Raw genomic sequence first — 19,693 nt, forward strand, 5'->3', positions numbered from 1 at the left:
GTTATGACTCGTGTTTGAAACTTAAATCCTAATATTAATCAACAGGATGGGAACATACTGCTACTGTATTTCATGAAACAGATGCTGACCACATGAAAAATCAATGCAAGCAATGACTCATTTTTCAGTTGCCAGTTTGATTCAGAAATCGCTGATTAGTTCTTCTACAACAAGGTGTTACGAATTATTACTAAGACAATGTTTCTGACAGGTTTACCACGCTTCAAGAAAGCTTATATCATATAGCATTATTGCTCTGTAAAAATCTCACCACTTTTTCATTTCCCTAGTATTTTCCCGATATATTCTCCAAAAATATTTGAATTATGCCTCCTTCTGCCCTCATTATGCCTCAGTGCATTGCTGACATGTTTTTGAAGTCATTAAAGCCAGCTCCAGGGAGGAGAAGGGAGGCTAAGCTGTACACTGACACAAAACCCTGCAGTTGTAGGCTCTATCAGACCGATCTTGGAGGGTCAGCGTACAGGCTCAAGAACTGCTCCTCCTCCATGCCACTAACACACAGGCGCTACGTGCACCTGTTTCTGGCAAATGAATGAATAGCAGCTTTAATTATGCAGTCTCATGGAAAGCATGTCAAGGTATTGCTTTTTAAGATGCTTTAATGAGATGGAACATAAAACTGGAACCATGTGTAGATGTGACATTATCTGCACCATGAGCATTTGGGTAAGCTGTAGCTAATTACAGATTATGACAGATAGATATATGCAAATAAACCGCTACACTGGATGGTGCATCTGTGGCTTTCCCTGTTCACACTGAAAGCTTGATCACTCCTCTGACACAGAATAACCCAAACATTAGAAAGACAAATCAGGAAGACGTGAAAAACATCCGTCCTGCATGGACCACACTTGGGTTGGATGGCATCCACTGGGCCTTCCCACGCAACAATAAACGCTACCAAAAGCTCTCTTATCATTCTCTGCTGCACAGCACACCAATAAACATAGGCAGGAAAATTGCACTGCTGCAACTGCACTTAGATATTAACGTTGTGCTAGCATTTGTGCACGCTAGATAGAAATAACCCTCTCAGCATCATGACAACGTTTTCCTCAACTATAATGATAAAAAGATCTAACATTAAATATTAAAGTTTTAAAATATCAAAATAATTTTCACTTCATGAAATGTTATTAATATTTCATGTAATTAATATATGTAGGAGTGAATGCGGTGAACTTTCCACATGATAAAATTGCCCCTGGGCTCTTTATTAACATCAGCTAGGATGAAGTTCCTCACTTCTGCCTTGTGGAGGGGCTGCATAGCATGGCCCTGACTGTCCCTGCATGTGGACAAACCACAGACCTTCTGTACAGATAACATGGACTTGTCATGGCAATGCCTTATGAAATTTCAATTCACTGGGATGAAAACTAGCAAAAATAACTGATTAATCATGTTTTTTCCAAATATAAATATGATATTGCAAGATAAGACATTTTAGCAAATGAAGACATCTGGTCATCAGCTGTTCGTATTCAAATTTTTGCTCTTAAATACATGGTGAATGGGTGGCTCTTACCAGCTTGGTTTTTGTTGTTGTTGTTGTTTTTATAGCATTGTTGGACAAATTGTCTGTAAACAGGTGATAGAGTATCATATCAAGACAAAAAATGGCATTTTTTCCCCCAGATAAACAATGCCTTAGTAAAATAAAACTACATATCTATGGGTTGAATTTTCTAGGCACAATTTCACCCGAGAACCAGGGCAAAAATAAGAAGAAACAATTTCATTGTTTTGAATATGGTGAAAATGAATCATTTCAGCTTATTTCTGAAATGCTATTAAATTTGAGCATTTTACGTTATATATTTTATACTTTATGCATTAATGAAAAAAAAAAGGAAAAAAGAAACACATAGGACTACACTTCTTTTAAATGCTAACTGAAGTTTTCATGTTCAAATTTCTCATACTCTTTGGAGAAAGAACAGAGTGGATATGCTTTTTGGAGAGAGAATGGAGGCCAAAAGAGCTCAACGAACCATGTAGGGCAGGATAATATTCAAGCACCCTTTGGATAGGGAACATCACAACATCAGTACATAGATCATGCCAGCTCCCCACAGAAGGAAGCATTTGGCTAACAACACTGCCACATCACCATCAAGATTCCTAATTACTATTTCCAGAAGTTTATCAAGGTCGACTAGATTTGGCAAGAAGTTTTCCATCAAGGACAGAAGGACTATGAAGAAAATCCAGAGTCCGATCCACCAACGTCCAAGCTGGAGCAGAGTTTTATAGCTGCATAAAGCTAACTTGCAAATACATCTGTTAAAGACAGAATTTACATTGGAAACACTATCAAGTTCACCACCTATAACTGAGGTAGTAGTACAGCTTTTACAAGGTGATGACGTTAATTTAGGAAGAGGATATTGCCTCAGATCTGAAGCGTTTGATGAGCGGTTTCTGTAACGCAGCATTGCCGTGCTGTCAGTGCTGGGCACACGCAAATCACCAAGTGCATCTCCAGCCTTTTTGTCTAGCTGTAAGATACAATTTCAACCAATCAAAGGTAATAAGATAACAACAGTGCTATTCCACTGTACAGCATGACAGCTGTGGTTAATGCTTGCATATTAAATACTGTATCTGAGCGCTCAGATACTTTAACATCCATTAGGCAGAAACTTGGCATTGGGGCCCAGCTCCCTTTTCCTCTCCCCACACCCTGATGGCGAGCGGGCAGCCTACCCCATCTGTTCTCCTCCATCCATAACCCCACGCCTCTTTCCTCACTTTGGGCCAACACTTGAAACAGAAATAAAAACAAAACAACCTCCCCACACCCATACCTTCAGTAAAAACCAATACACTCGCATCACCCTGCTTGATCTCTGGCACCTCAGGCCCAGGCTCTCTGCATGAGCGAGACATCTCTCTCCCTCCACAAGGAGGTCAGGGCAGAGCTGTCAAAAGCAAATCCTTCCCCTCCACCCCCAGCAAACAGCACTGATCCTGCAGCCCTGTGCTGGGCTCCCTGCCCCTGTGATGCCACCAAACCGCCGTCCCCCGCACTGCCGGGCGTTTAACGTGCAGGCTGGGAGCTAAGCTGGGTACCCGCAGTCTGCAATGCAGTTTTCTGATTATTGTGAGGAAAAGCACACCAAAATAATGACATCATCTGTGTTCAACACCTGGAACACAGAGGCAGCCTGGTGCGAGGGGAGGAAGCAGGCTGCTGCTCAGGGCAGGAGCCATGACAAGCACAGCAAGAGCTGGCCAGGCTCGGGCCATGCTCCTCTCCCCTGGCTGCCAACAAAAACTGCCTTTTCTAGGCATTGTTTAAGCACTGCAAACATCCTCAAATCGCTGGGTCAATAATTCCTTAAGACCATAAAGATACTTTTAATTTCATTTGCAGATCCATGGAAAACAACCCCAATACTGACACAACTCGACAGCTCAGTTTGTACCCTGGCCTTAGCCGAAACTAACGCTCAGGATCTTCTGGGGCACATTTATTAAAGAAGAAACTATTGAACCAGAAGTATTCTGTGTAAATGGAAATATTAACTGGGCCAGATGTATGCAATTACCCTAGGCTAGACAACTGATAAAGCACATCAGGGCTACATTTTATTCCAACCCAGATTAGCTCCTTAGCCAATTTCTGGAAATCATTCTTGTAGCCTTACAACTCTTTCCATGTAAGTCTAGGTCCATGCAAGCCTCTGGACTGCTGCCATTGGCAGAGAATACACAACTAAACTTTTGCCTCAGTTGACAATTATTGAGCTCCACAGCTCGAACTTTGCTTTTTGAGATTACTCGTTGATATAACTGCCCCAAAAGCAGGAAAAGCATATGCAAGACTGCGAAGGTCCATGTGTTCCTTTTGGGCAGGATTCAAAAACAGTTTAAATTTAGCTTGCAGATATCCATGTTATTATCTCTCCTCATTAAAGTTTGTTTGAAAAGTTCTCACTCAACCATTTATCCAGCTTTTCCATTAATATGCATATATTTCCTTTCATCCATTTAAGAATGTGATAAACAAGCTATGCTTCTCACTGATGAAGAACTGAACACTGGTTTGAAACACCACTTATTTGAAATTCATAAATCACTCTTCGCATAACTCATTCTCCCCTTCCAGTCCCCCTCCCCACCTCCGCTGTCACTCAGCGAGCAGCCACCAGCCAGCAGCACGCTCGTGCTCAGTTGTCTGTCAGTCTGCAGGAGTTCGGAGAGTCCGACTTTCCTCAAACTGTTCTCTCTTAATAAGCCTACCAGGAGGTTAAACATACAGATCAGGGTTTCTATTCAATAGAACTCTTAATTTCTTAGTTAATAATTAACAAATTGAACACTAATATATTCTGAATGTGTAATAATCTTGCTTCCTATATCTATTATGGTTGTTTAAAAGAATAACAATTATTCAAGGCCATGTGTACATATAGAGGGAAGGGGTAATGAGACAAGGAGTTGCACATTTGTCTATCACTGGAGCAGTCAGGTCAGTGAGACCATCAGGTATAACAGGGTACACTCAATGAATTTTGCGACTCCAGCTCTCAGAGCACTTGCAATGATACACAACAGCTCCAGCCCACCTCTCCCCCCTTCCCTTCATGTACCTAGTTAGCTTGGTGGCAAAGTTCTCCATGGCATAAACCCTGAAAGTAACACCAACATACCTGCAGACCCGGCAGCAACGCCATTAAATCAAGGCAAGTTTGATCACACAAACCTTACATTTACCGGTAACCTGTGCTTTTGGCTCCATGATCTCATGGCATTTGAGTCAGACAAAGGCAGATTTCCCAGACTGCTGAAATGTGCTTTAGTTCAGGCAATATGAGATGTGTTCGGCTTCTACTGACCTAATTAAAATAAATAGTACACTTCTGTGCAGACAACACAATTAAAGCCAGCTACTGTTCTTGGTTCATTTTCGATATGTCAAGTAGCAGCACGCTGCTGCTATGGAGAGACCTCGCTTTTCACAACCTCTGACGCAGAACTAATCATTTCACCCACATACAAAGTCATGGCTGGGCTGAGAGCAAAAATGTTCAGAAGACAAATCTCATATAAAACATCTGAAACAAAACAGCTGCAACTGATCCAGACAAAATCCTTTTGAGTTCTTTGTATGTGCACACTACAGCGTTTAACTGCTTTCAGCGTGTACTTTGATGGAAAAGCTTTCAGACTCATTTCCATAGCAGATTTGAAATCATGGTAGCAATCAAAGCTGAATTACAATAAATCTGTCACTTACAGAGAGAATAAATAAATAAATCTGACATATTTGGCCTCTTGGTTTATCTTTTTCTGTATTAATTTCTTCCCTAATCCATTCATCATTCCAGTAGAGGGAAGAATTAGCTTATTTCATATTAACATACAGCAGACTGGTTCAATGAGTGGTGGTTTGGGAAGGTTACCTCAGTTGTATATTTCCACAGATCCCAAAAGAGAAGGCTTCCTGAGGCATATATGCTTCTCCTGGAACACAAGCATATTTTCAAGTTCCTAGTTATTTTTAAAAGTAATTCAATTTCTCTTCCTTCTTTTCTTTTTTTTTTTTTTTTCCCCTCACCTCCCAGACAAGGACACCAGAGAGAATACTGATTAACCTGAGACACAGACCTATCCTTCTAAGATGAGTGCTTATACAGCATTTTAAAGACAATATGGGTCAGGTAACTTATAAACCTTCTTCACTGTTCACCCAGGCTGGACCACACTACGTAGCACACACTATTTTCTCACTTGTTTTTAAGGTTATAAAGTCCATTGGCTCCAATAAGAGCTAAAAAATGTGGCCGAGATATGAAGTGGTACAGGAACACAGGCTTGCAAACTAATTTCTCCTCAAGAACCACAGAGCACTTTGGATCAATTTTAAGGAAGTCATAAATATTCCATGAACTTTTCCTCATTAAGCCTTTCTACCAGCCATTATATAACTGAAGAAACGTGGAATTACAAAAATTTCACCATTATATGTACTATTACTTAGGAGACTTTTTAATTTTTGAGATTTTCTAAAGATATAAGGGTATATTTTTAAATATTGACAAACGTCTGCCCAAAAGCCATCCACTTGAGTTCAAGTGACCAACAAGGAGGGAAAACCTATCAGCCTGGTGACTGTGAGAGCAGTATAGATTTACTGGGCAAAGGTGCTAATAGGGTAAGAAAAATAAGACGCTACAATCAATATGTTTCCATGTCTGGAGATAGCATACCCCGTTATGATACCAGTGAGCATCTAAAATAAGGATCAGCACTGTTAAGAAAACTAATGAACATATTGTATTGTTGCTATTAGGACAATAGCAATTTTTGAGAGCAAACAGGCTTCAGCTATAGCAACAGCAACGTGCGCCAATGAATTCAGAGCAGCAAGATCAATGGCACTTAGACTAAACTCAGTCTCCCTACATTTTAGATGATTCCTGCGGAATTAGAATGAAGAAAAATATTCAGTGCGACAAATTAAATAATTAAGATTCCCACACAGCGTGCATCATGGACTTTTAACAGCATTTACTTATTTCCACAAACCTACCAAAACAAAGCAAAACAAAACAAGCATAAAAACCCACTACCCCACCATCACTGAAGTCCAGCATAAGCACAGCTAAAATGCTACTTCTCTTGCCAGCTCTCCACTTATTCCGGCCAACCCATTAAATGCCCTTATGCAGTTCCTGAATTGCTACATTGGCAGGACTTCAACCCAACAGTCACCTACCCACAATTCGTGCTAGACAGGAAGGCCGTAAGAAAGGCTCGGATATGCCACACAGTGCCTGCAAAGCACACACAGCCATTTGCGTAATACTCTCTTGAAAACATTTATCACCTCTGCTGCTAGAAAGCATGCTGCTGTATAAAAAGGCAGGCTCTCACCAGATTTTTTCTTTTTATTTTTTAACTGCTTTACCTAAGGGTAGTGAGGGCACTAACAGGGCTTAACTGCCCTGACCAGCCTCAGCTGGGACCTTTCATTTCGGCTCAGACCCAAGTCCCTGGTCCCAGCCTGAGCTGTACCATTGCAGTCTCCACCTGCAGCTCCATCACAGCCATGCCTGTGTCTGGGCTGTGGACCTTGTTGATGCAGACCCCAACCCAGGGAGTGAAGTCCTAGCTTGACCTTGCACTTGTCACTGCGAGCATGGAACTGCATCTGACACTCATCATCATCACTGGATCTGACCCTGACTTGAACTGCTGCCTTGTCACTGTGGACCCATTTCAGGGTCTGGACTTTTGGTTGCCCCCCGCTGGCACCCGGGGGCTGCCCCAAATGGGTGCCAGGGGTGCCTGCCATGGCACCGCATGTGGCACCTGGTTCCTGCTGCAGCAGGAGCAGCCCGCCCTCCCTGCTCCCTGACACTGCACTTACAAATTTTCATTTGCTTTCAAGCTACTGGAAATAAGAACAAACATGAACCTTGGAAGAGCTGTACAAAAAAACACACGTCTAGATGCACATCTCCTCTTCAACCTCTCCACCCGCTGAGGCAGTGTAATATATGGCTCTCACCGACTTCTTTGCTGTATCACCATGTATGAGTAAATGAATTCCCTGCTAGTCTTATGTCAATGTTTCCTAATGAGAGCTTTGTTTGAGTTTCTCTTTTCAAGTATGTGCAGAATAATGGTTGAAACACAGTGAAATATGTCCCTCATATTCTTTGATGGAAATCATAAACTCTGACTACATAGTGCCAGTGATTTACAGCACTTTCAAAATGCAAAGTAGAATTCATTCTGTGCAAGACACTGCTGCAGCTTTCATTTGGTTGTTGTTCTGTTGTGTTGTTGTTTTTTTTTTTCTCCTTAAAAATGCAATGTACAAATTCCTAAACAATTTACGTAAATGAAATATATATACAAGCTTTTCACCTGGTCATGCAATTATGCAAAAGGAAATGTTAATATTTTATCTATGGCATTCATACTAGCTTAACAAAATCTGTATTCCCGTAAGTAGGAGAATTAATAATCTGGGATCTGAAGAGCACTGGTTTAAGTCTTTAAAAGGATTTATTTCTTATAGCATATTGAAAGACTGTTCATCTAAACTAATCATGGACAAAAGCTAAACTTCATGAATAATGTTTACATTTTTGACAATCTTCTAATGAATCCACATAAATTATTTTTTCCAAGTTACTGGATACGATCATTTTCTGTATTGCTATTGAGCAGTCACAATAAAGTACAGCAAGGAAGAAGACTCACAGTATTCCAACCGGATATTCAAGAACAAAAGGTAGTCAAGGGTATCATTAACAACTGAAAGCCTAGATGTCTTTCAATACTGTCAGCCTACCTAAATTTCCTAAATTCTCATTTTATATAAAAATGAGTCCTTTGCTAGACTTTGTTATGTAATTTCTCTCTTGAAACAACAAGGACAGTTGCATGCATCAGGAGTCTTTAAAAACATAGTCAACCCCACGTAACTTTTCCTTACTTCTAGTTATGTTCATGTGTCTTGCTTCTCCAAGCACACTCTACGGAAATTACTCTCAGATGACAGCACCTCTTCTAAACCCTAAATATCTCTAACTGATGTCACATCAAAGACAAAGGGAGCTAACAATTAGGAGGGTCAGGTGGAGAAGGTGAAAGGAATATATATGGAAACCAAAGTGAGAGGTCATAACCTAAGCAAACAAAACACTTGAATACAGCTCATCCAACTCTCTGGAAACCAAGGGTAATTTTCTGATTTCAGTAGACTTTGAGCAGACTCTTACTAAAAACTCATTTGCCGTTGTCATCAGAACAGAGAAGACTTGTTCATATTTTAGTAGCTAAGACAAATAGAAGTTGTTTGGAAGTATTTCATGCATTCCACAAGAAACAATTTTACACAGGATCTGGATCAGAAACAGTGATGCTGAGAGATGGCTTTACATGAACATAACAAGTTGTTTTTTCAGACTTAAACACTATCCAGGAAATATAGAGATACACTAAAAATGGGTATGCATGCAACGTCATGCCTTACTTCTAAATACACCACTTCACACAGGTAACCGGTTAAGTCTATATTCCATATATTCCATACCTAGACCTGGCTGTTCATACGAACACATAACTGAAAGAAAAGGAAAAAAAAAAATCATGTATGAAAGTAATGGAAATTAAGTAAAGCAAATGAAATAAAATTGTATCCTAACTTCTTCACTCTCAGTTCGTTACTGCATTTGATGAAGGAAGTCATTTACTTGCAGCCCTAATAATAAGGTTTTGATAGATTCAATGTCTTAATTTATTACAGTGCTATCTATGCACACCCAGAAAAGATGAATCCTATTTGCTCATAACCTTTTTTTTTTTTTTTTTTTTTTTTTTTTTTAACTATTGAAGTGAAAGGGAAGTCTGGATAGTTATATTTTTCTCCAAGCTTTCTCAGAAGCCTACATCAAACGTATATCCAATGTTATCAAAAGGATAGAAAATGTAAAGAAAGACATTTGTATTCAAATGTAAAAATGTAACTTCAAAGCATACTTCTTCTACAAAGGTGTTTATTAAATAGAGAGAAGAGAGCTCAATGGGTTATTCTTTACTCCAGAACAATCTTTCTTCCTATCCAAACACTTATACAGAAATCTTCCAAGCAGTTCATCACATTCTTTCACTAGCTACACTCTACACTCCTCCAGCCATTATGCAGATCTAAACACAAGGCTTTCCTGAAAGTTATAGCTGTCAAAGAATGCAGAGAAACTGTCTTATTTTTGTTTTATTTCTGACAATTTATATCCTGTTTCAAATTTATAACTCCCAATGTTTGTCAACCTTCTTTATTCTTGACAACGTGTCATACAGTACTTTGTCTTCATGCATGAATCAGCCAGTGACCTGCTTGTTCCATGGTACTTTATAGTGATCATACAAAAATTAAGATGCAGAAAAATGAGATTTCTGTTTTAAATTCAAAAAGTCAGTTCTTAGGATCAGACCATGCTCCTAGCTTGCCTTTTTAAAAAAAAAAAAAAAAAAAAAAAAAAAACATTTTCTGTGTTGCTGATAATTTACATGCAGTTTCCCTAAAATCACATGCTAGAACTTTTAAAATACTACACCCTGCAAATATTCAGAGCAGACATTTTTAAGTATAGTCTTTTTGTGTAACATTACACTGAGATATGAAGTGACTTCTGACTCAGATTCAGTTGAGATACAGTTCCTTTTGTATTTCTTCTTGGCTTTCTCCAAAAGAAACAAATCATTTATGACTATTAACAAAGGGTGGATATCCATAATGCAGTCAATCAGATTGAGCCTTTAGGCTACTTAAAACTGTGTTTGGTAGTACTGTTGAATTCAGACAGCTGCTTCTGTTGATCTGTTCAGAAACCATAAGAGCTGAAAAAATAGAGACCCAGCACAGAAAACAAGATCCCATTTTGGTTATCATTTTACAAAATTAATGTTGCTTGTGGCATTTCTGTCATTTCTACGCTTTATAGATCTATGAAATCTTGTTTCTGATGGCAACCACAGCTGATGACTGTTGAATCATTATTCACACTTCAGTGGAATCCGATGGGGGTTTTTAGCTTATTTTTAAATGGACTATAATTTATTTGATTTTATGCAGAACAGCAATTCAGCCCACATGGGGTAAATTTTCAAGGTGGTGAGTAGGAGGTACAATGCAAGCACAAATCCTGTTATTTGTTAATAGGATTTGTCTGCATCCTTCTGTTTATTGCTTTGAAAATGCATCACTGTATCTCATTTACAGTGTAATCCTACTGGCAATACCATCAACAGACCCGATCATGTGTATGGCTCTACACACGGCACATGATGTAAAACCTCCTGAGCAGGACGTGACCTTGGGATTAAACTTCCAAGCAACTAACAGATTTCCTCTTTACTCAGATGACCCTATTACTGCTCTTCATAAGTGATTTCAAACACTGCATTAGTGGCAAAGAGGCAGGTAAAAAGCCTCCCTCTAGTGGATTTTTTAATTATTAGAACCATCATTTTCTTAATACTTTGGGGATATGTTAAAAATATTTGAATGCTACACTAATACAGATGTTTTCTCCACAATATATTGACAATATAAGTGCCAAGAACATATACAGAGAACATACTCAAAAAGAGCTTTTCTTCCACCTCCACTAACCACTATCTGCAACTTAGGATTTTTTTTTATTTTTATTTATTTATTACCATTTTCATCTCCCTTGGTTTCTCTTATGGATCCTACGCTGCATGGAATCATTTCGATTTTCCTGCTCCTGTGGACAGGTCCCCTTAAAAGCATCCAGATGATGGTGTAGCTCCTTTCTTGTGTTTCTACCTCCCTAAAAATGCAATTAGGCAAGCCTTTTGATGGAGCAGGAAAAGAGGTGGTATGCATATGGGCAGAGAAAAAGGGGCAGAGAGGAGACAAACAGAAAACATAGATGTAATGGAGTCAAGACTCCTGGGCATTATTTGAGTGGAGGACGGATCCTTCATCCACTCACGTTGATCTTAAGATGGACAGTTGGCAATGCCTCCGATACTATTTGAATACATTATACATCAAGTTTTGATGTTGGTTCATGATCAGATCTCATCTACCATTTAAAATAAAAACATTTTTTTAAAACCTGTAAGACTGGGGGCATGAGGACTTAAATAAGCAACTTAAAAAAATAAAATAATAATAATAATACTTGGAAAGCTTCATGAATTTATGCTTATGTTATATGCAATATCAGTCTTACTTGTGGTTGGGATTAATTAATACAGTACCACAAAGCAAACATTGCAGCAATGATCTGAAACTATGACTGGGATTTGGTAGCTGAAAGCTCTTTTATTTTTGTTATTACTTTTTTTAAACCATTTAGCAGTATAAAGGTAAGCAAAACAAGAAGTGACCTTTAACACTTTCTGACAGAATCTTCCCGCACTTCTAAGCTAACTTCAGTTTGCTATAGAAGCAATAAGAGAGCAATATAGCACACATTGAGATTCAATAATACCACAAATGAACCAAATTCCATTAAGTAACTTTGGATATATTTCTATGAAAGTGTTCGTACACCTACAAAGTAGAGTGTCACTCTGGAGGGGTGCATGTGTTAATGTTAAGGATCTGTCATGTTGTCAACAAACACCAATTACACTTTTTTTTTTCTTTCAACAATGTGATATTCTTTGTAATAAGAGCACCACCACTAATAAAGCAAGATGATAGTGAGGTTTTGTAAATCCATTTCCAGTGGTGTCGTCTGTGAGTGGGAATAATGGGGCAATATGTATTTTTGGCCAGCTCTGAATTCTTCAGATTCAGAGTACAGAATTCTGTCTTTCATATCCTTCCACATAATTACATGTTATAAAACGAGAGTAAAACTTTTTGTCATCAAAAGTCATAGAAAAAGGTGACTTTATATTCAACAGATTCATAGATGTGCATGCTTTCTAATATTTTTCTGCTGCCCAGAATGGCATTGTTCTTTATTTCTAATTAATATTATATATATAGCCTTTCAGTGTTCAGTTCTTACTCTGGAAGTTCTCATCTCGCTGCATTTCTGAAAAGGCAAATCATGTCAGACCTTGGTGCCTCACTACCAAAAAAATAAAATAAATAAAATAAAAACATATTTAAATCAAGTTAATGACTTACTCTTGCCATTTTATGCATTTTCTTCCATTACCCTTGGTCCATTGGTTCATCCATTTTTAAAAGGTTTAATTTCCTGTTGGATCATTGACTGAATTTGTAACAGGTTCTTTTTCCATTGTGAGCTTATGAGGCAAATAGCATTATGTTTGCAAGCACAGATGAGTGTGTTCACTAAAGGCCAGAGCATTTTTGTTGTTGTTCTTGAAGATGTGCTAGTAAATCATTTTCACATACAAGTAAAATGAAATAATTATTACTTTGTATATTAAGTTACACCACGGCTTTTCATAACCTTTCTCCTGCCTCCCAAAACAAACTGCTTCTCAGCTATCACAATAATTCCAATGTCCAGCTAGGTATACAAAAAGTATGATGAATATCATATGTAAAGTGTTGGAAGTGTTTCCAGTAGTTGTTTATAGCCACTGCCACATGCTGCTCTATAGCGACTAATTTAAGACTGCTACCACAGCATGAGCTGTGCCTTCAAGGGAAATCAGTGCTAATTTCTCTCTTCAATTTTATGTTGTCACAGACCTTCCCTCCACTTCATCTCAAGTTGAACAATGTCTTTCAGAGATCATGTTATAGCTGAGCTTTTTTTTTTTTGCTTTCAAACGCAGATTAAAAACTAAATATTCTGTGGGACAAAGTCTGTTTTTCAAGGCCACTGAAATAAGTTAGAAGAAATCACGAGACATTCTTTGCAATGGTGATGGATAGCAGAGTATCAGCTAACTCGGAAAGCAATGCGTCAAGTGAAGAAACAGCAATAAATAATTGTTCTGGACCAGATATAATTTGAACAATAATCCTTAATTATAGGAAATAAGACCAGAGCTTCTACCGAGGATGTGTGACAAAAAATGATATGGGGTCTGAAGCACCTTCCCTATGAGGAAAGGCTGAGAGACCTGGGCCTGTTCAGCCTTGAGAAAAGAAGACTGAGAGGGGATCTTATTAATGTTTACGAATACCTTAAGTCTGGGAGACAGAGGGATTTGGCCAACCTCTTTTCAGCGGTTTGTGGGACAGGACAAGGGGCAATGGCCACAAAATGGAGCACAGGAAGTTCCACACCAACATGCGAAAGAACTTCTTCATGGTGAGGGTGACAGAGCACTGGAACAGGCTGCCCACAGAGGTTGTGGATTCTCCTTCTCTGGAGATATTCAAGGCCTGCCTGGACACCTACTTGGGCAACCGGCTCTAGGGAACCTGCGTTGGTAGGGGGCATGGACCCAATGGTCTTTTTAGGTCCCTTCCAACCCCTACAATTCTGTGATTCTGTGATGATCTATTTATGAAGGTGTTGAGTTGGGCATCCTTTGATAAAAGGTGACAAAGGCTCCTGTTTAAAAAAAAAAAAAAAAAAAAAAAAAAAAAAAAGAACTACCCTGCAAGTTCTCCAGGTGATAAATTCTGTAGAGGGAACAATTGATAGAACCTGAGGTAGCCATGCCATCATTTTAAATATATATTACTAGTTCACTGCCCTTTGAAGACATTCAATACTACTGACAGTCTATGTCTAACAAGAGAGTTAAGAATCGCACAGGCTTGCACCTCAGAGAAAGGCAGGAAAGTTAAACCAAGATGATAAACCAAGTCAAAGTTATATGTTTACATTTGTAGCAGTATACTTATGTTTGAGGCTAAACTTGAAGCATAGATAAGGCCAATTTATCACTATATATATAAACAAGCATAACACAACACTAGTATATGTGGGTTTTATACACATTAAACTGTCTAGACATTTTAGGCAGTTTACAGACTCTTTTGACCAAGGTAACTCTGGAACGCAGCAAAAAAAAAAATGACACGAGACCTGCTATATTTCAGGTCACCACTTAATACTAGACACACAGAAAAGATTCATAAGGTACCTCTTTATTCTACAATAATCATAAATATGATTTTGGTAATAACAGCTTTCACCGCAGAACTGCAGCATGTCAGACACTGTGCACTGAGCTTTGATAAGAATAAGGTAAATGACATATGGATGGTTAATAACACCTCAGAGAAGTCACATTCACAGTCACAGTCAGCAGATTAACACTTTAACAAGTATCTGTTCCCAGTGGGATCACCTCTTGATGACTGAGAAAACGCTTCAAGCTGTGACAAGGAGAAGGAAAACTGAGGAATGGAAAAGTTTGTATCCTAGAGCTTTTAACATCAAAATCCATTAGACTTTATTTGTCAGTAGAATTTGTTTTAGGCATGGAAAAATGCAAGCCTTTGCCTGCAGCAGTATAAGGTTTATGTAAGGAAAACAGAACTAAAGCCTTCCACCTGCCATTTGGGGATCTTTCTAGAATCTCTGTTCTAGAATTGATCTCCAGTTCCTGAGCACTTGACTTCTGAAAGAGCTTATATACAGCTCCTATCGTACAAAGCTCCCAAGTTATCTGAGTGACCAGCGGCAGAAGGATGAAGATGCCTGCTGAGTACTCAGAATCCTCCTTATCTGTGGCAGGAAGTGAGCCAACAGAATCTTGCTGATGCTGACATTAGCAGATTGACCTGAAAGCCAGCTGCAAACCCCACTGATGCTGAAACACAAATGGAATAACTGTAATTTCTCACAGCCTGCCCAGAGTTCCCTTCCAACTGATTTTTTTCTTTTAAATGTACATAAGATTTCATTGTCTTTTGGGGGGGGATGATAAACTTACACCAACCATAGTTTCCCAGAAACTATAACATATGCAACTATAATGAATAACTAGATAAAAATCTAGGTTTTATCCAACATTTGTGAAGGAATATAATGGAGATTTTCAACTTTTAAAGGAAATTAAGACTTGCACAGCTATCATGATGCACACTATGCTGTAATTTGTTGATACGTACAACAAATCTCTCCTTATATGAAGCTTAAAGGCCTAAATTGTCTAGTTTTCAAAAAGTTATCATTTACTGTATATACACACAGCAATTAAAATTATATGTCCACCTATTGTTGTCAAAAAATGGATTGTTGGTAGAGCATGAGCTCTGAGCTTGGCTGAGGAGAGGCAGAACTGCCTGCGCCCTCCCTCCATCAGCCACACACAGTTGAGCCAGACACTGATACTGCTTCGCCCTCTCCTTTCCATGAGGTTTCCATTAACAGGGCTCACTTGTGAGCTAGAAGGGGGTAGCTATAAAACTGAATACTTTCATGAAGCATTCACTCATCCGATGCGGTCTCCAGACACAGGGGCCACAGGCCCAGCCTAGCACTCAGCCCAGGCCTCAGGATCCCACCATGCCCCCTGAGCGCTTTTTGGCACCGCAGGTGTACACTGGTGGTTCCTACAAGCCATCAAGCTTGTCAAAAGAAAACCAACCCTGCCTAGCATAAAGCTGCTTTATCATGAAATTACTGATCTGGTCTCCCCAAGCAGCTTTATCCCCCTTCCAGGGGCTAAGCATTCAGAGATTGACAGAAGGGGCTGTGTCACAGTCCGCCCCACTAGGTCTGGGCAAGGGCAGAGAAAGGCCCTGGATGCATGGCAGAAGGGCTGGAGAGGCCTGCCTGCATGTTTTTACTACAAAACATCCAACACTCTTTTAAATATGTGATCCAGGATTTATTCAAACAGAAAAAGCTGAAAAAAGCAGACTGAGGCAACACAGAAATAAAAGGAATAAAGGAAGGGGAGAAAATAAATATTTTCCCCTTCAGTGTCCTTATGAGGCAGCTCATCACCATTACTCAGCCCCTCACAGCTACAGCATCTGCATGCTGTCTTTATATTTTTAAGTTTATATATGCTGTTGGTGAGGGTTGTTCTGAATGATACCGTCACCATGACACTGGGCACAGTTTACCTTACTGACACAGTCTTTGGTTGTCACTACCCAGCCTCTGGCCACCTCTTATTTTTCTTGGCTGGTGGTCAAGCTATTGATCATTAATCTCATTCCTTTTTCAGGTACCATCGCTCTTCAGGATTTGCACTAAATTATTCTCCTCATTGATATGTAATAGATGAGGAAACACAGGCTCCTGCAAAGGATGAAAATAGCTTTTATTTAGGAGCAGCACAAGTCTGTGCATGACTATAGATGCATTTTGAAGACTTTAAATGAATTTAAGCCAAGGGATGTTTCTTACACCACTTCTCTACGTGGGCTTGAATTTAACCTTAGGTGGCTACTTAATTTAATCCTTTTTATCCTTATTTCCAGAACTCAGAGTTCATAAACTAGGATTTTAGTAGACAGAGCAGATGGTGCTGTCTTTTTCTTCAAGGACAAAAAAATATATAATTAAAAAAAAAATGTGGTCAGATTGGACTCCTTAAGTGAAATTAAATATGTGGGGCCTCTCTGTACAATGTATGCCAGAACTGCTCACTGACTAGCTGTCGGAAATGTACTCCGTTGTGAATTCTGATAATAATGAATGATTATTGTGCTTAGTCTTGTAGCTCACTGAAAAAAAAAATAAAATATCTCATAGCCATATTACAGGAAAAAAAAAATAAATTATTTCATCTTGAGTACAAAGAAAAGGAAGACGTGCAAAAAAAACATTTCAGAAAGGATTGGGAAACCTCGCTTAATTCATAGACAGGTTGTAACGGTTGTGCAAAAACTGTAGTAATCTAAAAATAAGAGGAAACTTGAATCTAAAATTAATTAAACAAATAAAACTCAGTGGAGTTCCCTGTAGGTGTAAATAGGTGCCAGTAAGGTTTTACTGTGAATAATATAGGAATCAAATGATGTATAGGAATTAGCTGTTGTCAAATATTGCTATTTTTTCTGCTCTACTTCCCATGTTCCCAAATGACATTGTATGACGGATGTCTTTTTAGTTTCTGGAATATGAAGACCAAGGTCTTTTCCACTTGATACTTTTCTAAAGTTCTACACATTTTTGGCACAACTTTTTTTTTTTTTTTTTTTTTTTTTACAGAAAATCATAATTTATTTTTTATTGCATCAATCACACATGAAAACGTTTACTTGAGCAAAATCTTTTCTTAAGTTCTTGCAATTCTTTTAATACAAGAACAAATCTGACATTCATATTATAGATGAGTGCAGCACAACAGCAATATTCAGCTTCAAAAGCTTTGGAGGGGAAGAGGAGGTTACTGTCTCAGACTAAAATTTTCCATGTCTCATAAGAGTCTGTGAATTCTAATGTAACTTAACATCAAACTGTCATAGCCAAATCATGTGTTATAAAATAAATTTAAAAAAAAAAATCCAATATACAAACTTACGTGAGATGACTTCAGTGAGACAAAAACACTGCATGCAGTACAAGGTCTGTAAAGTTTCTCACACGGCAGTATTTCCAAGATTGGATATTTTTTGTAAATAACAGCCCAAGTTACTTTCCAGAAGTAGACTTCGTATGAATTGGTCCTGACAGAGATCTTAAAGTAATGGAAAAAAAAAAAATCTTAAATCCATCGTATTAGCCATCATTTTTCTTTTTTTTTTCTTCTCCTTTAAAGACTTAGTTTAAGTGATTGATAAGTATCACAATGCTTTGTGATTTCATCAATGAATTCCATTAACACACCCAACTGGACTTGATAAACGTGGCTCCAAAATTGAGCAAGGATTTCAGAATTGGTTCTATAATTTTCCATTTTCCAGCATTCGTGTTAGCAGATATTTAGTAGAATGGATATCTTAATACATAACTCACTCTGAGTTAATATATCTTTAGGCAGTTTGAAACCCCTTATGATTCACTGTGCACACTTGTCTCATTGATTTGTCCTTACTATGCCCCAATGAAAAGCATACAACTTTTGGGGAAAAATAGCGCTGTGCATTTCTGTAAAGATAGGAAAAAAAAATCAAGATCTTGAAACACACTCCATTTTTTGTTTGAAGAGTAAAATACAATAAATATAAATAAACTGGTCATTCAATAAACAAGAGAGGTGTTTTTTGCGATACAATATTATGTGCAAACATTAAAGATTATGTAGCTGAGTAAATTACAAGTAAAATGAAGCAGATCTTTCAGCATTGATAAGACTTTTATGAGAAATAATATGTAAGGACAGGCTCCCATTATCTGCGCCTCAGTTTGAAACATTCCATGTGAATTTCAAGCTTTGTACAAATAGAAATATCAGGAATTGTAGGAATAGCCTGGAGTTTAAATGCAAGTGAAATTCAAACCCATCTTTGGATATTTTTATGATATCTGAGAAGAAAGGGTCCATTTGAACAGTTTCCAGTTATTGGTTATTGAAATACAAAACATTAATAGCATCCAAAAAAAAAAACCAACCCACTTGTTTAAAAATAAATGGTGTAACTGGCTACTGACCACACCTTGTTTGGCTTTACGGTGTCCACCAACATTCCTCTTGACATGAGTAGAAGACAGCAACATGGGTATGCCTGATTTATGTCAGCTTAGTATTTCCTCAGCACCAGGCAATTAGGCAAATGTACTAGTTTTTGCTTACCTTATACCACTTTATCTCTGTTTCTCTGAAAGACTAATTTCCAGAGTAGAGAAGTGCATCCCAGGTCACTTCCTGACCTGTGACTTAAACAACAGGAACTCATAAATTCTCAGTGCAAGACAGAAACCTCCTTATGAGCTTAAAAAGTAAATCTGATTTTAAGAGGGAGTAAGAAGCTGGCATTAGTAAAAGTTACATATCCACAGCATCAAAAATGCACTAGCATTAAGCTCACAATAAAACATGAGGACTGGTTCCAGTATGGAAAGGTATTTCAAAATGCATCAGGATCTCTTAAGAGCTTGGAAATCTGTAGCAAGATCCAAAATGCTCAAGTATAAAATATTATCAACTTAATAAATGTGGTAATAAAGTGTTCAGGAGTGTTTTGAGTGTTTTTCCCATTGCAAATATATACAGGACAATTCTAATTTTATCATCGTAAGAAAGAGTAAAACCAAACTCCAAAAGCTTAATACAGATTTTAAGTAAATCAAAAATGTATAGTGACTTTTAAATAATAGTGAAATAAAAGATACATGAAAACATTTGATGAGTTTTCCAGATAAAGTTCAAGAACTGT

The 19,693-nt window shown here is 38.2% G+C and overlaps 1 long non-coding RNA gene across 1 annotated transcript; it reads right to left on the reverse strand.

Moving 5' to 3' along the window:
* Positions 1 to 16,229: 16,229 nt before the first annotated feature.
* LOC106019715 (uncharacterized) lies at positions 16,230 to 19,260 on the reverse strand. Its single transcript, XR_001194761.5, has 3 exons — positions 19,111 to 19,260; positions 17,899 to 18,054; positions 16,230 to 16,670 (listed from the first exon to the last, which is right to left on the reverse strand). It is a non-coding gene; the product is annotated as an uncharacterized lncRNA (long non-coding RNA).
* Positions 19,261 to 19,693: the final 433 nt, after the last annotated feature.

The sequence above is a fragment of the Anas platyrhynchos genome, chromosome 13, assembly GCF_047663525.1.
Source record: "Anas platyrhynchos isolate ZD024472 breed Pekin duck chromosome 13, IASCAAS_PekinDuck_T2T, whole genome shotgun sequence".
NCBI classification, from domain to species: Eukaryota; Metazoa; Chordata; class Aves; order Anseriformes; family Anatidae; genus Anas; species Anas platyrhynchos.